We start from the raw sequence: 18600 nt of genomic DNA on the forward strand, positions 1-18600 counted from the left end.
GGGTTTTTTACCCTTCAGGCTAATGAAGGTATAATATACTCTTTCATATGACCAAGCCTGTGCCTCATCGTAATAATGGTTTTAGACCCCAAGTAGTTTGGACGAAATTCGTTCGTCTGTCTAGCTGGTGCATACGCTAACTCTCGAAAGGATCAATCGATTCGAACCAAATTTTGCACCACTATTTTGCCCAAACATTGCAATTGATTTGCACAATTGCACATAGTATTATTCCTTCCAGATATAGATCGGATTCGAGAATAGACTAAATTGGTCCATTCATTCGAGTACCTCCCACACAAAATTCGGAAAAAGTGAAGTTTAGGAGCTCCTCTTGGATCTTGAAATTTTTTTCGTGCGCAAGTCCATACTTCCTGAAATAATGGCCTAAAAGCTCCAAGAAAACCCGATAGCACCAATTCAATTTAGTCCAGTCAAAATATATAAGGGGGAAATATCAAAAATTTCCACAAAACTGAATTTTGGTGGAAAGCTAGGGTTTACCATTAGAAGTAACATTCTAAAAGTCTCCATCGATCCCATGTGTTTTTCGGGGTCAAATCATTTTTGGAGGCCCTATTCAGTTTTTTGATTTTTTTCCAAAAATGGTCAGAAATCGACTAAAGTAAAAGTTGTAGGCTTAAAAATTGTCTAAAAGAATGGTCTTTATGACTTATCAGTGGGAGTCACCATTATTGAGATATCCGTGATATAAGTGTCTAATTACACATGTGAAGAAGTAAGCTGCATAAGCAGATCATGAGGCGGATGGGTTAAAATTACAACGTCATGTGTTAGGTATTTCCGTACGCTTTCAAACGATACTCCCTTTGCAGTAATCGTTTTAGTAGAACCGGGTTTAACCCGGGTTTAAATCTGGCCTTTCGGGACAAATAACCTGCGAACCGGATCCTCCGTCCATGAAAATTATACATTTCCGTAATCAGCACAATGAAACCTACGTTTTGAGAAAAGTTAAAGAAAAAACCGAGAGTTTTCGTTAGATTACACATGTGGATTGTTGTTGTTGTTTTTATACCCTCTGCTGAATTTATGTTAACGAGGGTATACCTATACATTTTCATACGGGCAAAATGTGCCTCATCGAAATAATGGTATTAGACAGTAAGTATGTTTGAACGAAATCCGTTTCAGACAATTTGGAGTTGATTTAGCCATCCCCGTCCGTCTGGCTGGCTGGAGCGCACGATAACTTTCGAACGGATCAACCGATTCGGTCCAAAATTTGGTTTTCGTAATATATTTTCCAAACTTAGTTTAAGTTCGAAGATGAGGTACTCCTCCCGGTACCTCCCCCACAAAAGTTCGAAAATGTTCGAAAAATTGTGCGCACGATAACTCTTGAAGGGAGTAACCGATGTGGTCCATACTTTGCACATCGTGAAATTTCCACCAGACTTAAATGAGGTTCCAATATGGACTCAATCGATCCACTCCTTCGGGTACCTCCCACACAAAATTTCGGAAAAGTTCAGTTTAGGACCTGCTCTCGAATCCCTTTGATTTTTGTTGTAGCAACTTGTGTTCACCACCCCCATACGACGGTACAAGTCTTATCTGGGGCAAGTCCATACTTCTTGGGAAAGTAGCCTGAAAGATACAAAAAACCCCTATGACACCGTGTGTAGTTGTTGGAGAGCAACATAACTCTCGAACCGATTTGCCGATTCGATCCAAAATTGGGTCTTCCAAACTTAGCTTAAGTTCGAAGTTAAGCCATATCGGTTCACTCCTTCAGGTACCTCCCCCACAAAAGTTCCAAAATGTTCGGAAAAAAATTTGGTCCATACTTTACTCACCATAATATACATCTACCAGATGTCAGGTTTGAATATGGACTATATTTGTCCACTCCTTCGGGTATCTCCCACACAAAATTTCGCATAAGTTCACTTTAAGACCTGCTCTCGAATCACTTTTATTTTTGTTTAAGCAGCTTGCATTCGCTGCCTCCATTACAATGGAAAAAGTTTTCTTCGGGGGCAAGTCCATTTTTCTTGAGAGAATAACCCAAAAGGTGAAAGCCTCCCTATGGCACCATATGTAGTCGCTGAAAAGCACTATAACTCTCGAACTGATCAACCGATTTGCACCAAAATTTGGCGGTTCGAAGATGGACAACAACTTCCCCCCAATATTTAAAAAATGTCACTAAAATTGTATCTCTTGAACGGGACAATAAATTTGGTCCAAACTTTGGATCTCCTGATATAATAATTGTTGCACAAACATCCCATAAGGGACAAGGGAGACTTCTTTCATATCAATGAGTGCACCCCGATTCATATTAGCTCAATGATATGGGACCTACAGTTTATCGCCGAGTCCGAACGGCGTGTCTAAGACACCACTTTTGTAGAGAAGTTTTACATGGCTGAAATACTCAGAAAATGTCGCCAACATTACACAGGGGGTATTTTGCCACCGTTGAAAAGTGTTTTTGATGTTGCCTGGCCGGGGAATCGAACCCACGACCTTATGCAAGGCGGGTGTGCATACCATTGCACCACGGTGGCACCCTATCCTGATATTTTGTCCAAATTTAGTTTAACTTTCAAAATGACTGATATTGATATTCTCCTTATGGTACTTCCCATACCTTCAACATTCGTGTCTACGTTCAGTTTAGGGTCTATTCGAAGATCCTTCGGAAATGTAAACCTATGTTGTTCATTGTGGTCCTGTTTACAGCAAAATGTTATACGATGACCCACTAAAATGACAAGTGGGTGCAATATCTATCAAAAAAAAAATGACTCAAAAATAAGATCGATTTCAATAATGGACTATGTTGGTACATTCCTTTAAGTACCTCCTCCACAACACTTTTGAACCTTAATCCTAATCCACATTTGTGTCTGCAAGTTCAACTGTCCAAAAGGTGCCACAAAATTCTGAAAAGACCCTAAATACGTTCGATCTGTCCGTAGATGATAGTTTCAATTCACATAGGGTATAACTCTGTCGGCAAAGCCGACTTATACTCTTTTACTTGTTATACCCTCAGCATTTATGCTAACGATGGTATATACACACACTTTCATACGGGCAAAATGTGCCTCATCGAAATAATGGTTTTAGACCCCAAGTATGTTTGGACGAAATCCGTTTCAGACAATTTGGAGTTGATTTAGCAATGTCCGTCCGTCTGTCTGGCTGGCTGGTGCGCACGATAACACTCGAACTTTCTGATCAAATAGCCTGAAAGTTGCAAAAACAAAACCCTATGACACCGTGTGTAGTGGTTGGATCGAAATATAACTCACGAACGGATCTGCCGATTCTGTCCTAAATTTGGACTTTCTAATATTTTGTGCAAACTTAGTTAAAGTTTGAAGATAAGCCACATCGGTCCACTTTTTCAGGTGACTCCCACACAGATGTTGCGGTCCGATCGACGAAAATGTTTTACCAGTTCATTTTTTTATTTATTAGCGTATTCAATCAGGAACTTAAACTATTTATTTAGAATCTCCATCTTACTCTATCCGATGCAATATATCTTAACTCATTGAATGTTTTTCCCGTTTAGAAATGGTTCTTCGCCAGGTGGTTTTTGGCCGTCCTCTGCTGCGATTACCCTGGGGATTCCAACTCAGTGTTTCATGACGACATCAAAAGGCTTACGGAGTGTGTGGCCGATCCAGTTGTATTTACGTAGTTTTATTTGTATATTAATATCTTATTGTTGAGTCAGTTGTAGGAGGTCTTCATTTGAGACAGTCCTTGGCCACCATATTTTTTAAATGTTCCGAAGACATCTATTGGTGAAAACTTGCAGTTTATTTTTAATTCTTTTGTTCATTAGCCAAGTTTCAGATCCATACAATAGTAGTGACTTAACGCAGGCATTATAAAGGTTTCGTATTTGAAGAATATGTACCAGAGTTCCAAATATTTTTTAGAATGCAGTATGCACCTCTGGCTTTTTGAATGCGGATGTCAACATCATCATTTGCTCCGCCGCTAGGGTTGACGTTGCTACCTGGATAGCAGAAGTTATTGACATTTTCAATTAGTTTCCCGTTCAGAAAGAATGATGGGGTTTGGTAGTTGTTTATATTTAGATTGCATATTTTCTCTGCTTGTTGCAAGTAGCACGATGTCGTCTGCATATTCCAAATCTTCGAGGTTATGATGTAGCCTCCAGGGGATGCCTTTGTTTTAGTTGGATAAATATGACAATATTTCGTCAAGTGTTGTTATGAAAAGGAGCGGAGAGAGCAGATATCCCTGTTTAATTCCGCTGATGGTTTTGAATGCCTCTCTAATTATACCGTTTTGAAAAACTCTCATGGTTGAGTTGGTATATTGAGCTTTTATCAGGTTTATAATTTTGGTAGGGACACTTTTGTTCTCAAGTGCCACCCAGATTTTATTTCTATTTAGAGCGTCAAAGGCTTTTTCAGTTCATTGCTGTGGTTAAAAACGAATCCTACAAGATATTGTCAAAATAGTATCAGATTTCGATATAAATATACAGGACCCAAAATACCTAAAATAGGGCTATCGGAGCTACAACAAAATCCTATCCGATTTTCCCAAGTTTTGTAGGAGTCTTTTTTAGCCACTAGAATGAACTGGTAAAAAATGTTCAACGTCTGGACCATAAATGCGGCTTTTAGAGAATTTTCGTAAAAATGCACCTTTGGCCCCATACAAATTACAATAGAAACAAAGAGCGTCCGGGTGGCACGGGTTAACCTTAACCGATCGTCATAAAATTTCACATATACGGTTTTTGTGTCAAATGGAAAAAATTTGGTGTCAGGAGTTCCAATCAAAATTATTTCGTTTTTTTTGGGCTAGTCTAATGTATATGTCGATGATTTAATATATCCCCGCATTACGGTACCTACAGATTCTACGTATAGGTATACGGATTATTATTGTGTTTGCGTCTTATTTGGCAAGGTGCTGAGGGTATATCTCCGTCAGCAAAGCTGACTGATACTTTCCTACTTGTTCTACCGAGATTTGATTACTATTATTTTTCAATTTCAATAATTTCATATAGATTGAAAAACCAACGAAAATCACAGTCTAGAAACTGCGGACCTTAATATATGTAAATCACGTTTATTTGTTGTCAACCACACGACACACTGGCAAATGTGTCAAGGGTATAGAATAAATTAAAACAATCGATTGACATTCAAACGACTTTTATTACATTACGAAACAGTCAATTTGTAACAAACTTGACGTATTGACACTGGTTAACTGGTTAGCTGCTAGACGACATGATATTAGAATGGATTGATACGACATTTTAGTTTAGAAAAAAAATAATGTAAATAAAATAAAAGAAAGGTCTTTAGGATTGTTATGCCAAAGAGAAAATTGTTAGACGTATCTTCCCAATACTAAAAATACACATTGTATCAATGTTTTACCCTTATGTGTTTACATATTTACATACATATGCCCAACACACACATGTACATATATTTCTATTGAGCCCTTGTCAATTATTCAGCATGTGATTAATTGCAGACATGAGAAATGACAACCACAGCATATTTGTGAACAAGTCAATGCAATGATCACCGAAGGACGTCTAAATATTTAACAGTTTGCGGTCAATGATAACGCCCACAACAAAGCCCACACAGGCTCTAAACACAATATTGTTTAAATGAATTGGGTCGAATCAACAACTCTGATTAATATATTCATTTATGCAAACAGAAGCAGCAGCAGCTGCTGCAGAGCAATGTAGTGCGAACGAAAGAGAGCAAGTAGTTCAAATGATTGACTTTAATATTAGATTGTTGTAAAACTAAAAGCATTTACATACCAAAAATGTCTTAATGAAAAGACTGAATTGACATGTTTGTAAGATGTTCATTAACGTTGTCAATACTAATCCTTGTAAATGGATGTATTCTACTATCCATTAAGTTTAACTCGTCAATAAGGGTGTCAATGATAATATTTAATGTTGCCAAATTTTAAATTTCATTCAAATTTCTCCCAAGACAATAAGATGTAGTGGGAAAGGAATTTATTCTTCTTTTTTATTTGCAAGTTCGTAATCCAGAGCATACAATAAATTTATAAATGTGTTAATGTATTTCATTATACCCTACACCACTATGTGGAAATGGTATTGTAGTTTGTTTTGTTAAAAATTCATGTTACACCACGAAATATTCGTTGGAAACCCGCAATGTGGTATACCAATCTTCATATCTCGACGAGATAAAGCGATTTTGAGATGTTTGTCGGTCCGTCCGTTTCTCCATTATAAATTGTAATCAAACTCCAGGCCGCAATTATGGACCGATCGTCATGAAATTTTGTATGGATCCATTTTTTTGTTGGTGATGATCGTGAAGTATGTAGCGGTTGAAATGGACCAAAAACATAATATTTATCCAATTTTGTAGCGGCTCTGTTGGTCGCAATAGTATTAGAACAGTAGATCAATGGGAAATTTTATGGTAAGAGTATATGACAAAGAAGAGGATTCCAATTTGAAATGGCGATCAGATAATATTTAGAGGGCTAAAAGGACCACAACTTTTGAGTGAAAATTATGAAAATTTTTAATATACAGCTTATAAATATATTTATTCCTGGAAGAGACATTCAGGGCAAGTAAGTCATACATGGAATAGGAACGCTTGACCTTTCTATTGATGTCAACTGTGTTGGTATACATGATAAGATAATAGAGTTACAGCCTAACATACCCTGTTATTTGTTTGTAGTGTAATCATAAACACGCTAGAGGTCGCAATTAGAGCTCAATAATCACGAAATTTTGCATGAGATAAGAGCTTAGATAGAACAAGATGCCTACAATTTAGATGATGATCTGATATTATTTAGCGGGGCAATTCAAATTCAATCCAATTCTGCATCGTCTCCTTATAAAAAATGTCATGACTGCAATTTCCAAACTTAAAGTTAAATATCTAAAACAAGTAAGCAAAGGCTATAGTCGGACAGGGCCGACCAGCAAATCAAAGTTTTTTTTTGGACAAATAAGCTTATTGTAAGAAATAACTTTTTGGAGTCTACAACCTTATCACATTAAGTTTAAATAACAATATAATAATTGTTCCACAAACATCACAGAAGGGACAGAACGTGCACCACGATTCATATTACAGCAATAGTATGGGGCCTACTGTTTATCGCCGATAAACGGACATTTAGTCTGGACCTAATTTTTGCAAATGTTGACATATTTGCTAAACCATATGGAAGACTTTGTGTTCTAAATATCCCACCGAATTGGCTCAAAGTTTGTATTAAGTATTCATTCATCACAATTTTTGACCTCAAATTTATCGGTATAGGTCCAGGTCTTCATATAGCTCTCATAGAACCGTACCTCCCGATATCCAGTTTGAAGGTTGTGGCCTCAATATCAAACTGAAATGACTGACTTTTTGTATTCAGTGTTCGTTGGAGGTAAAAAAACTTTCCACCTGAAATTTGTCGTTATATGTCCACGTCTTCATATAGCTCCCATAGCCAGAACCTGCCGATTTTCTGTACTTTGAAGGTTATGGCCTCAATATCCCTCCGAATTGGATAAAATTTGGTATTAAGTCTTCATTGGGGGTATTAAACTTTCCATCTGAAATTTGTCGGTATAGGTCTAGGCGTTCATATAGCTCCCATACAACGAAAGCTCCCCATTTTCGACATTTTGAAGATTGTGGCTCTGGTTACAGATTTCTTTATTTTATTGACTTGTCTGAAGTAAATTTCAAACAGAAAAATGTACACATAAACATTTTAGAAGATATTATTGAAATATATGTAGCATACGAAAATATGTGAAATACAGAAATTTTCCATATGCAAAAATAATATTTGCATATGCATAATTTATACATTTCGCATATTTTTGCATATGTGATATATTTCGATTGGAATTTAATTAGAAGCCAAAAATATGCAAATTTTACAAAAATAAGTGTTGCATAAAATTCCGCTGTCTACATATCATTGAGCTGATATTAATCGGTGTGCTCTCATTGATATGAGAGAAGGCTCCCTTGTCCCAACTGGGATGTTTGTGGAACAATTGTATACTGTACATTTTAAGAAACATTCTTAAATCTGAAAATTGTGCGTTGTTTAGCAATTTCTGCTACATCTTAAAATTTTGGACAATTTGACAGGTAATACGATAGGAAGAACTGGGAATTTGTCTGTCATGATAGAGACAATTTGTAGCATGGAAGGAAGATGTGGTTCTCTTCACAAAACTCATTATATCTTAGGTAGTACGTCCGTTATCAAGCACACATATTATTGCAATTTTCATCAGAGGAAAGATCGGTAGGTTATTTTTCATATATAGGCGACTTTGCCGGTATATGCCCTCCAGGGATTCAAATATGGACCAAAAATAAAATGTTTTTATTTAGCATACAAAAGTAATGGTCCATTGCACCCGCTAAGTTATATCAGATCATCATCAAAAATTGTAGGCATCTTCTTCGACCTAACCCCTTACCTCGTGCAAAATTTCGTGGCTATTGAGCTATAATTGCGAACTCTATGATGCTTTTGATTACACTACAAGCAAAAAACTGGATATATTAGGCTGTAACTCTGTTATCTGACCACATAAATCAACATAATTAGCATCAATGGAAAGGGCAAGAGTTGTCCTTCCAAATATTATTTATGTGGCGAAATGTGTGGTCCAGGAATAAAGATATTACCGGTATATTCAAAATGTTCACAATTTTCACACAAAAGTTGTGGTCCATTTAACCCTCTAAACATCAACTCCATCTCAAATTGCAAGGTTCGTCTTTGTCATATAGTCTTACATTATTTAAAATTTCGAGGCGATCGGACTATAATTGCGACATACAGAGCCGCTACAAAAATTTTGTTTTTGGTCCATTTCACCCGCTAAATATTTCTCGATCATCACCAATAAGAATAGGGATCTATTCTGGCCTGAACCCGACCTCCATACACAATTTAGTGACGATCAGTCCATAATTGCGGCCCGGAGCTTGTTTACAATTTATAATGGACAGACGGACGGACGGACACACATCTCAAAATCGCTTTATCTCGTCGAGATATGAAGATTGGTATACCACATTGGGGGTCTCCGACGAATATTTCGCGGTGTTACATGAATTTTTCCCAAAACAAACTTATAATACCCTTTCCACATAGTGGTGTAGGGTATAAAAATGGTACAACCTAGGAAAAATTACATAAGCCGGTCTTGTAGAGAATTTTCACAGCTATAAGATTTTCTCAGGTCCCATGCCGATAAGACTTGCCGTATTCAAGCAAAATCGCGAAACCCTAGCAAAAAAACCTAAAAATATAAACTGAGCTTCTTTATCTCAAAAATGGTACAGCCTGAGAAAAAATCATAAACATCAATCCTGTAGAGAATTTTCACAGCTACAACATTTTCTTTAGCTCCATTTCGATTGGACTTGCGGTTTCCAAGCACAATCGTGAAAACCTAAAAAACACCTAAAAATGTGAATTTTGAACGCGATTTATTTGAAAATCAATATAGCGATTTTTTCTTGTTTTTGGATTTTTCTCATCTATGAACATTGCTGTTTCAGAATTTACAAAAACTTCCCCTGTGTAAGCGGTTTTCATTAAAAGTTAGTTAAGGCGCACCCTTCATGACATTGTTTTATAAGGGGGCGATACTGTCAGTGCATTGTCCCAATTTGAACTTCAATATCTCAAAAATGGTAAAACCTACGAAAATACCGTAATGGTCAATCTTGTAGAGAATTTTCATAGCTACAACATTTTCTTCAGTCTCATTTTGAGAGGACATGCAGTTTCTAAGCAAAATCGTGAAAGCCTAAACAACCCCTAAAAATGTCAACTTGAATCGCGATTTATTTAAAAAGCGCTCCGGCGATTTTTTTGTTTTTTGATTTTTCTCATCTATGAACATTGTAGTTTCAGAATCCGCAAAAACTTTCCAGGTGTAAGAACCTTCCATTTAAATTTGATTCAAGAGCACCGTGCACATTCATACTGGCAAAATGTGCCTCATCGAAACAATGGTTTTAGATCCCTAGTATGTTTGGACGAAATGTTTATCAGACAATTTGGAGTTGATTTAGCCATGGTCTGTCTGTCTGTCTAGCTAGCTGGAGCGCACGATAAATCACAAACGGATCAACCCATTCGGTCCAAAATTACTTGCACATCGTGAAAATTCTACTACACATGGATGAGGTTCCAATATGGACTCAATCGGTCCACTCCTTTGGGTACTTTCCACACAAAATGTGGCAAAAGTTCAGTTTAGGAACTGCTCTCGAATCGCTTTCCTTTTTGTTGTAACAACTTGTATTTACTTTCCCCTATATGACGGTAGAAGTTTCAACAGGGGCAAGTCCATACTTCCTAAGAAAATGACCTGAATGATGCAAAAAATAACCCTATGACACCAGGCGTAATGGTTGGAGCCCAAGATGATTCTCGAACCTATTTGCCGATTCGGTCCAAAATTTGGCCTGCGTATTATTTTGCCCAAAGTTATTTTTAGTTCGAAGATAATCCATATCGATCCACTCCTTCAGGTACCACCCGCACAAAAGTTCAAACATGTTCGGACAAATTGTGCGCACGACAATTGTTGAAGGGAGCGACCGATTTGGTCCATACTTTACACATCCTAATATATCTACCAGGTATATATCACGTTTGAATATGGACTATATTTGTCCACTCATTTGGGTACCTCCCACACAAAATTTCGAAAAAGTTCACTTTAAGACCTGTTCTCGAATCACTTTGATTTTTGTTGAAGCGATTTGCATTCGCTTCCTACATTACGACGTAAACGTTTTTTTCAGGGGCAAGTCCATACTTCTTGAGAAAACAGCCCGAAAGGTGTAAAAAACCCCCTATGGCACCACATGTTCTGGCTGGAGAGCACGATAGCTCTTGAACTGATCGAACGATTTGGTCCAATTTGGTCGGTACCTCCCCCACAAAAGTTCGAAAATATTCGCTAAAATGGTACGCGCGATTTCTTACAGACCACGATGGGGCCAATGACAGGTTTTCGAGGCAACAAATCACTGGGGCAAGCTAGACCTTCCAAATTTTGTACAGATGTTTATAATGGGCTTAGAAACTAATATGCCAAATTTGGTTCATATCGGTTCATATATACATATAGCTGCCGTATATATGTTCGCCCGATTTCAAGCAATTGATGGACCAAACACGCAAATTCTGCCCAATTTTTATGCGATTTGGAAAATAACACGGAATTAGTACTACAAATAAGTTTGCCAAGTTATATTGAAATCGGTTCAGATTTTGATATTGCTCCCATATATATTTTGGCCCGATTTTAGGTATTTGGTGCACCAATCCCGCTATGTATGTCCAATCTTGATGAAATTTGAAATGTGTGACGGATTTTGGTCTAGAAACATTTTTGGCAAATCATATTGAAATCGGTTCAGAATTGGATATAGCTCCCATATATATGTTCGCCCGATTTCAGGAAAATGATTGACCAAGCATGCAAATTCCATCAAATTACAATAAAATTTGGAAAATGTTACGGAGTTCGGACTACAAATAAGTTTGTCAAGTTATATTGAAATCGGTTCAGATATAGAAATAGCTCCCCTATATACATATGTTCAAATTTCATGGTTTTTTCTGTGGTTTGTTATAAGTTAATAAAAAAAGGTTCCAAATTTAGTAAAAATCGGCTAAGATTCCGCCACAAAAGCCAAAGTTTGCGATATCTTTGAAATTATATATTATTATTATTATATACGTCTATTAAATTTTTCAGAAATCCAATTGGTAACATTAATGGGTTTCCGATTATTCGCCAACCAAAACATAAAAATGTCAATTTTTTTAAGTATTACGACATCTGAAATCAGATTTTTATGAAAAGGCACAGATAGGCGCAGCTAATTTTTTCACAAAATGATAGTACACATTAATACCTTTCACCACATATATATAATATCCTAGATCTACCTAGATCTCAAAAGTTATACTCCAGAGAACACATGGATAACAAATCAAAATACTCCAAAAAAGACATAACATCTTAACTCAAAAATACATTTACCACACATAACATTTTTATTATTTGTTAACACTATCTTATTTTACATACCCATTGAAGAGCTTTCCATGTTTAAAAAATATAAAAAAGTTGAAATGTTCTTTTTGGCGCCTAAAATGCTTTCACTACTTTTTTATAATGAATGTCGGAAAATGATGCATGAGAAAATATGTCACCATTGCCAGATCAGTATGTCGCTATGTGATGTTACCAGATTGATATATTTTTTTATTTTTAGTGATTCAGAGTGTTGGCAATCGAAATCCGTTATGATTTTTTTCAAATTGTTTACTTCAAAAATTGACTTTTTGCCTCGAAAACCTGCTATTGGCCCCATCGTGCAGACGTAGCAACCTAGTTGGTCCAAATTTTGGATCTCTAAATTTTGTCGATACTTAGTTTATGTTCAAATTTGGGCCCTATCTGTCCAATCCTTGTGGTACCATCCAAACAAATGTTCAACATTTTTGTGATTATTTCCTACAGCGATACTTTGTTTTTCGTAGGCTGGTGTGATAAAAATGCCCTATCTACCGATATCCCCGCAAATTTTTAGCTTTAATCCTATCCATACTTTTGTCGGTTCATACGCCCAAAATTTTGAAAACCCGCTTAATACATTTTTATTTTTTGGGAAAAAAGTATTTCAATCCACATAGGCTCAGGGTATATCTCTGTCGGCAAAGCCGACTGATACCTTTTTACTTGTTGAAGTTCTCATTACCGTATTGTGACAAACATCATCTTTAGACAATATAATCACTGAAACCCGATTATTGAGAAATAATTATCCTTAAAAATTTATTGTTGTGTTCTTGTAATCCCTAAACCATTGTTCCTCTTGCTGTGCAAAATATTGTATTTCTCAACACAAACCAAAAAAAAATCTCTTTCTAGCTTGTGTCGTATAAAATATCAATCTGCCGGTTTAGATGTATTCCTTTTATATTTACAAATTGCTTTCTTGCCAAGACAAATGTAAAACTGGTTGAATTTCAAAATGTTTTTTTTTCGGCAACACTCAAATTGTTCGTGTTTCGCTAAAACACACGCTGTCAGGTACTTCTCTGATATATTATATTTCTATTTGTCATAATCTCCTTTTGTTGCTATTGTTACTGTTCAACATCATCACAATTATGATCTGTAGTTTATTTCTTGTGCTGGGAATGGTTTTACAGCCACCTTTCAAACGTTTTTAATGCGAATATAATACACAACATTAACACAAGTAGATGAATGTCATATCTATCTTAAATTGCGAATGTGCGGTGTACATGGCTAAGTTAAATTTCATTGACAAAGAAAAGACAGTGATTTTATGGTAAATGTTTTTTTTTTTTCATTGTAAGCATATTGTAAAGAATCTGATGAGAAAATAAATATTTAAAAGAAGAAGTAAACAAGTAAGAACGGCTTTAAGTTCGGCTGGGCCGAACTTGTTATACTTTCTACCACGAGTTGTATTGAAGTAAAAAGGAAAAAAAATTTTCTTTACGTTTATGAAGAACACTTAATACTGAATTTCAGCAATTTCGGTAAAACAATGTGGCTTACCTTCAAAATACTGAAATTCTGCAGGTACCGTTCTATAGGGGCTATATCAAAACGTGGACCGATATAGCCCATTTGCAATACCACACATCCTAGTAGCAATTTAAACTTCTATACTAAATTACTTCTTGATTTCAACAGACGGACGGACAGACGGACATGACTATATCGACTTGGAATTTTACCCTGATCAAGAATATCCATACTTTATAGGGTCTGCGATGAATATTTCGATGTGTTACAAACGGAATAACAAATTTAATTATACCCTCCATATTATGGTGGAGGGTATAAAAAAGTATCAGTCGGCTTGGCCGACATAGATTTACCCTCAGCTTCGGACCTAAAGAAAAGAAGTAACACACAATACTTCTGACGTCTATATAATACGATGTACAACGTTTGGGCCAAATCGGTATATCTCGACGAGGGTTATCTTATGTACTTTAGTTGGTGACGGCAGGCTTTTTTGGTGCGTTTGGGTCATTATCCCCTGAAAAAAACATAGACCGCCGTAATGGGGAAATCGAATACAAATATAACAAAAATAAAAGGAATTCGAAGGCCAAATTTGAGGCCGATTCTGCTGATCCCTTCGATAATTATCTTGCTCTCCAGCCACTACACATGGTGCCATAGGGATTTTTTACAGCTTTCGGACCACTTTCTCAGAAACTATGGACTTTCCCCAAGTTATTACAAAAAGAAGCAAAACTAATCGAGAGCAAGCTTTAAACTGCACTCTTCACAAATTGTGTGTGCTAAGTTATCGCGCGCACAATTTTCCGAACATTTTTAAACTTTTGTGGGGGAGGTACCTACAGTGGCGGCCATATAATTAAGAACGACATCGTATTAAAAAGTATTTGACTTGCTACGTTCCAAATATTTGAATATTTATATGGAACAAAATTTGTAAATAAAGTACACGGTAAGCACTTTCAAATAAAGCCAAAACATGTTTTAATTCTCCCTCGTTTATATGAAAGAAAACACGATTTGTCAAAATAGTCATAAATCGACCTGGCCACATAATTAAGAACGATATAAGCAAAGGTTACTTTAAGGTAATTTTCATACACAATATGTGAATATATCGTTATGTATTTTAGAAATCGGTTACTTTAATTCATTTTTAGTATCAAATGTCTTTCAATGGTACATATTATTACTTCTAAGTTTGATAATTAGGGCATACATAACGTTTTCCAAAATTTGCCCATAATTTGACGAATTTATTTTATTTTTGGGACCTAAAGCCACAGTTTTGGCTTCCTCTCATTCCCTCGATGACGCTCTAAACGATACCCTGTGATTATCGTTCCATAGTCGGCGCTTACTTACCCTTAAATTGGCTTTTATCCCACTTCTTTGAGTCCTTGACGAGGGAATTGTCTGGGAAATAGTTTCGTAAGAGCCATTTCCACCTTATAAAGCGGTAGGATTTTTGTCTGAAGGTAGTAAACAGGAAATGAAACAATAATATAACGTCTATACAAAAATTTGAAGAATTCCACACCGAATATAACATTAATTAACATAATGTTTTGAATGCTCGAATTCCACAATAATTTTGTGTATGTACATCAGACATTAGTTTATACAAACATTGTATTTTCATCCATAAAAATTATTGATTTGACTGGTTTTGATATTAATATGAGCTTCATTGATTAAAAAGTCTTACATAACTATGCCTACCACACCCACAAAGACATTGTGCAATGAAAGCTTTCAAAATATTAAACCTTTCATTTTTGTTCGGTGTACCGTTAGGCCAATTTTTTGTACAAAACGAAATTATTTTTTTATTTCTTGTCTACTATCCGCAGACAACAATCCTGCCGATTTATAAGTTGGAAATGGATCATACGAAACTATTTCCCAGACAATTTCCTCGCAAAGGACTCAAAAAAGTGGGATAAAAGCCAATTTAAGGGTAAGTAAGCGCCGACTATGGAACGACAATCACAGGGTATCGTTTAGAGCGTCATCGAGGGAATGAGAGGAAGCCAAAACTATGGGTTTAGATCCCAAAAATAAAATAAATTCGTCAAATTATGGGCAAATTTTTGAAAACGTTAGGTATGCCCTAATTATCAAACTTAGACTCAATAATATGTACCATTGAAGGACATTTGATACTAAAAATGAATCAAAGTAACCGATTTCTAAAATACATAACGATATATTCACATATTGTGTATGAAAATTACCTTAAAGTAAACTTTACTTATATCGTTCTTAATTATGTGGCCAGGTCGATTTATGACTATTTTAATAAATCGTGGTTTCTTTCGTATAAACGAGGGAGAATTAAAACATGTTTTGGCTTTATTTGAAAGTGCTTACCGTGTACTTTATTTACAAATTTTGTTCCATATAAGTATTCAAATATTTGGAACGTAGTAAGTCAAATACTTTTTAATACGATGTCGTTCTTAATTATATGTCCGCCACTGTACCTGAAGGAGTAGTTAACCGATATGGTCTATCTTCGAACTTAAAGTAAGTTTGGACAGAATATTAAAAACGCCAAATTTTAGACCGAATCGGCTGATCCGTTTGAGAGTTATCGTGAGCTCCAACCACAATACATGGTGCTATTAGGGGTTTTTAAACCTTTCGGACTATTATCTTAGGAAGTATGGACTTGCCCTTGATAAAACTTGTACCATCGTAAACAAAGTTTGGATAAAATATTACTGACTCCAAATTTTGGATAAAATCGGTTCATCCGTTCGAGCGTTATCATGGGCACCAGCCAGCCAGGCGGTCGGACAAGGCTAAATCGACTCCAAATTGTCTGAAACCATTTCGTCCAAACATACTTGAGGTCTAAAACCATTATTTTGATGAGGCATATTGTGCCAGTATGAAAGTTATATACCCTCGTTAGCACAAATGATGAGGGTATAAAAATCATTGATTATTCTAAGTGGATAAATTAACCAAATTTATTTAAAAATGTCTTCAATCTGGCGGAGAAAGTGAAGTTTAAGTGCTTCCCTCATATCGTTTTGAAGTTTCTTCCGGAGAAGTTTCAATCAAAAGATTGTTTATATTCAAGCAATACAAAATCGATATATTTTTTATACGGTATAGTTATGGTGTTTGCTTCTTGTCTTTTTTTTGCCAGAGCTTGAGGTTTTTTCTCCGTCAACACAGCTGACTAGTGCTTCCATACCTGTTCTTTGATCAATTCACCTACATCTATTTTTAAATGCTTTTGGTTTTTTTTTTCTTAATATAAATTTTGAAATACATGTAACGTGTCACAATTATATAAAATATATTTCGTGGAAATCTAATGCCCAGGGCAAGTGGTGTACGGTATCGCATGGTCGACTCATCCGACTATAGCCCTCTCTTACTTGGTAAATGCAAAATTTTAGCTATAATTCGGTCTGAAATTGCAAACAAAAACTTCAAAATATCTGAAATCGGGAAAACAGTTATGTAGGGCTATACCAAACGTGGACCAATATAGGTCATCTTCGAACTTGACCATCCTATAAGAAAACACTCGGATGCAAAAATATAGCGTTCTAGGTCAATCATTGTGGACGCTAGGATGATAAGAAGGGCGGACGGACGGTCGAAAATGCATAGATTGAGTCAGAATTGTATTCTGATCAAAAATATACATATATTCATTATAGGGACGCAAACTATTATTTCAATGGGTTACATATGGAAAACACATTTAATACAAACAATTTTAAGAGGGCTATAGTCGGACGGGATCGATCATGTGATACCCTACAGCACCCCGTCCCTTGGGTACTAGTTTACTGTTGAAATTATATACATAATTACGAAGTCTCTCTTGTTCTTATGGGGATGCTGTGGGAACATATTTATGTATGTAGGTATGTATGTATGAGTTCGACACATTTGTATTATTTGCGCTATTTCATAATGGACAGATGAACCATTTTGGCTGCACATCCTTACATATTTCTTCAAAAATTTAAACATTTGTATTAAAACAAGTAAAAAAGTATCAGTCGGCTTTGCCAATAGAGATATCAGCAAAAATGTCTAAAATCGTCTTTTCCATTTAAAAAAAATCAAAAAAAAATGTTGATACTACATCTATGATTTTTGGTACATAGATTAAGAAAAAAATCGTCATTCCAAATCTGTTTTCGTTACAAACTTTGATTGTTGCGCGCAAAATATATGACCGTTTTAATTATGCTAATTAGAAAAAATTCTAAAAAAATCGAGGCTTAATATAGTAAGCTGTTATATCCAATTGTCGTTAACTGAATTCGCACCCTTTGAGAATATGCAAAAAAAAAATGCAAAAAGTTTCAATGGATTCGCGAAAAATTAAATTTATTAAATAATTTCACGTATTTACAACATATTTTTGAAACAATAGCGCTTATACTTACAAAAAAATATATAAAAAAATTATAGCAGCATCCAGACATTGTGAGGAATAAAATGAAACCTAAGTCGTTAAGTTTGGAGCTATAGTATTCGTGTTATTTGCAAAAATACAATGAAAATGTGACGAAAAAAATAAAAATTATGTTATTCTAATTTTATTTTTTTATGGTTTTATAGGAAATGTTGAAGAAAAAATGATTGAGTTCTTCGTCATTTTCGTCCAAATTTCACGCAATAATGAAGATATTCCATTGCAACAACTTTTTCACTTATAGTTTTCCTATTGGCGAATATTTTTAGAACATTATATTAAATCACAAGGAATTCCAATTGTGGCATAACATTAAAATAATGTTATATTGAATATTACAACATTTGAAATGCATATAAACCGCGTAATAGTGAAAATGACATGATGCGCATCCGATTTTCCAAAACAGCGAATCAATCCCTCTTATTTGATATACACTTTGTGAAATTCCATTTGACGACCACGATGTAGCATCAGTTGCATGTTAGGGTGCAAAAAACAGTAAAATGCCCAT

The sequence above is a fragment of the Musca autumnalis genome, unplaced genomic scaffold (genome assembly GCF_047663935.1).
Source record: "Musca autumnalis isolate F117 unplaced genomic scaffold, ASM4766393v1 scaffold_4, whole genome shotgun sequence".
NCBI classification, from domain to species: Eukaryota; Metazoa; Arthropoda; class Insecta; order Diptera; family Muscidae; genus Musca; species Musca autumnalis.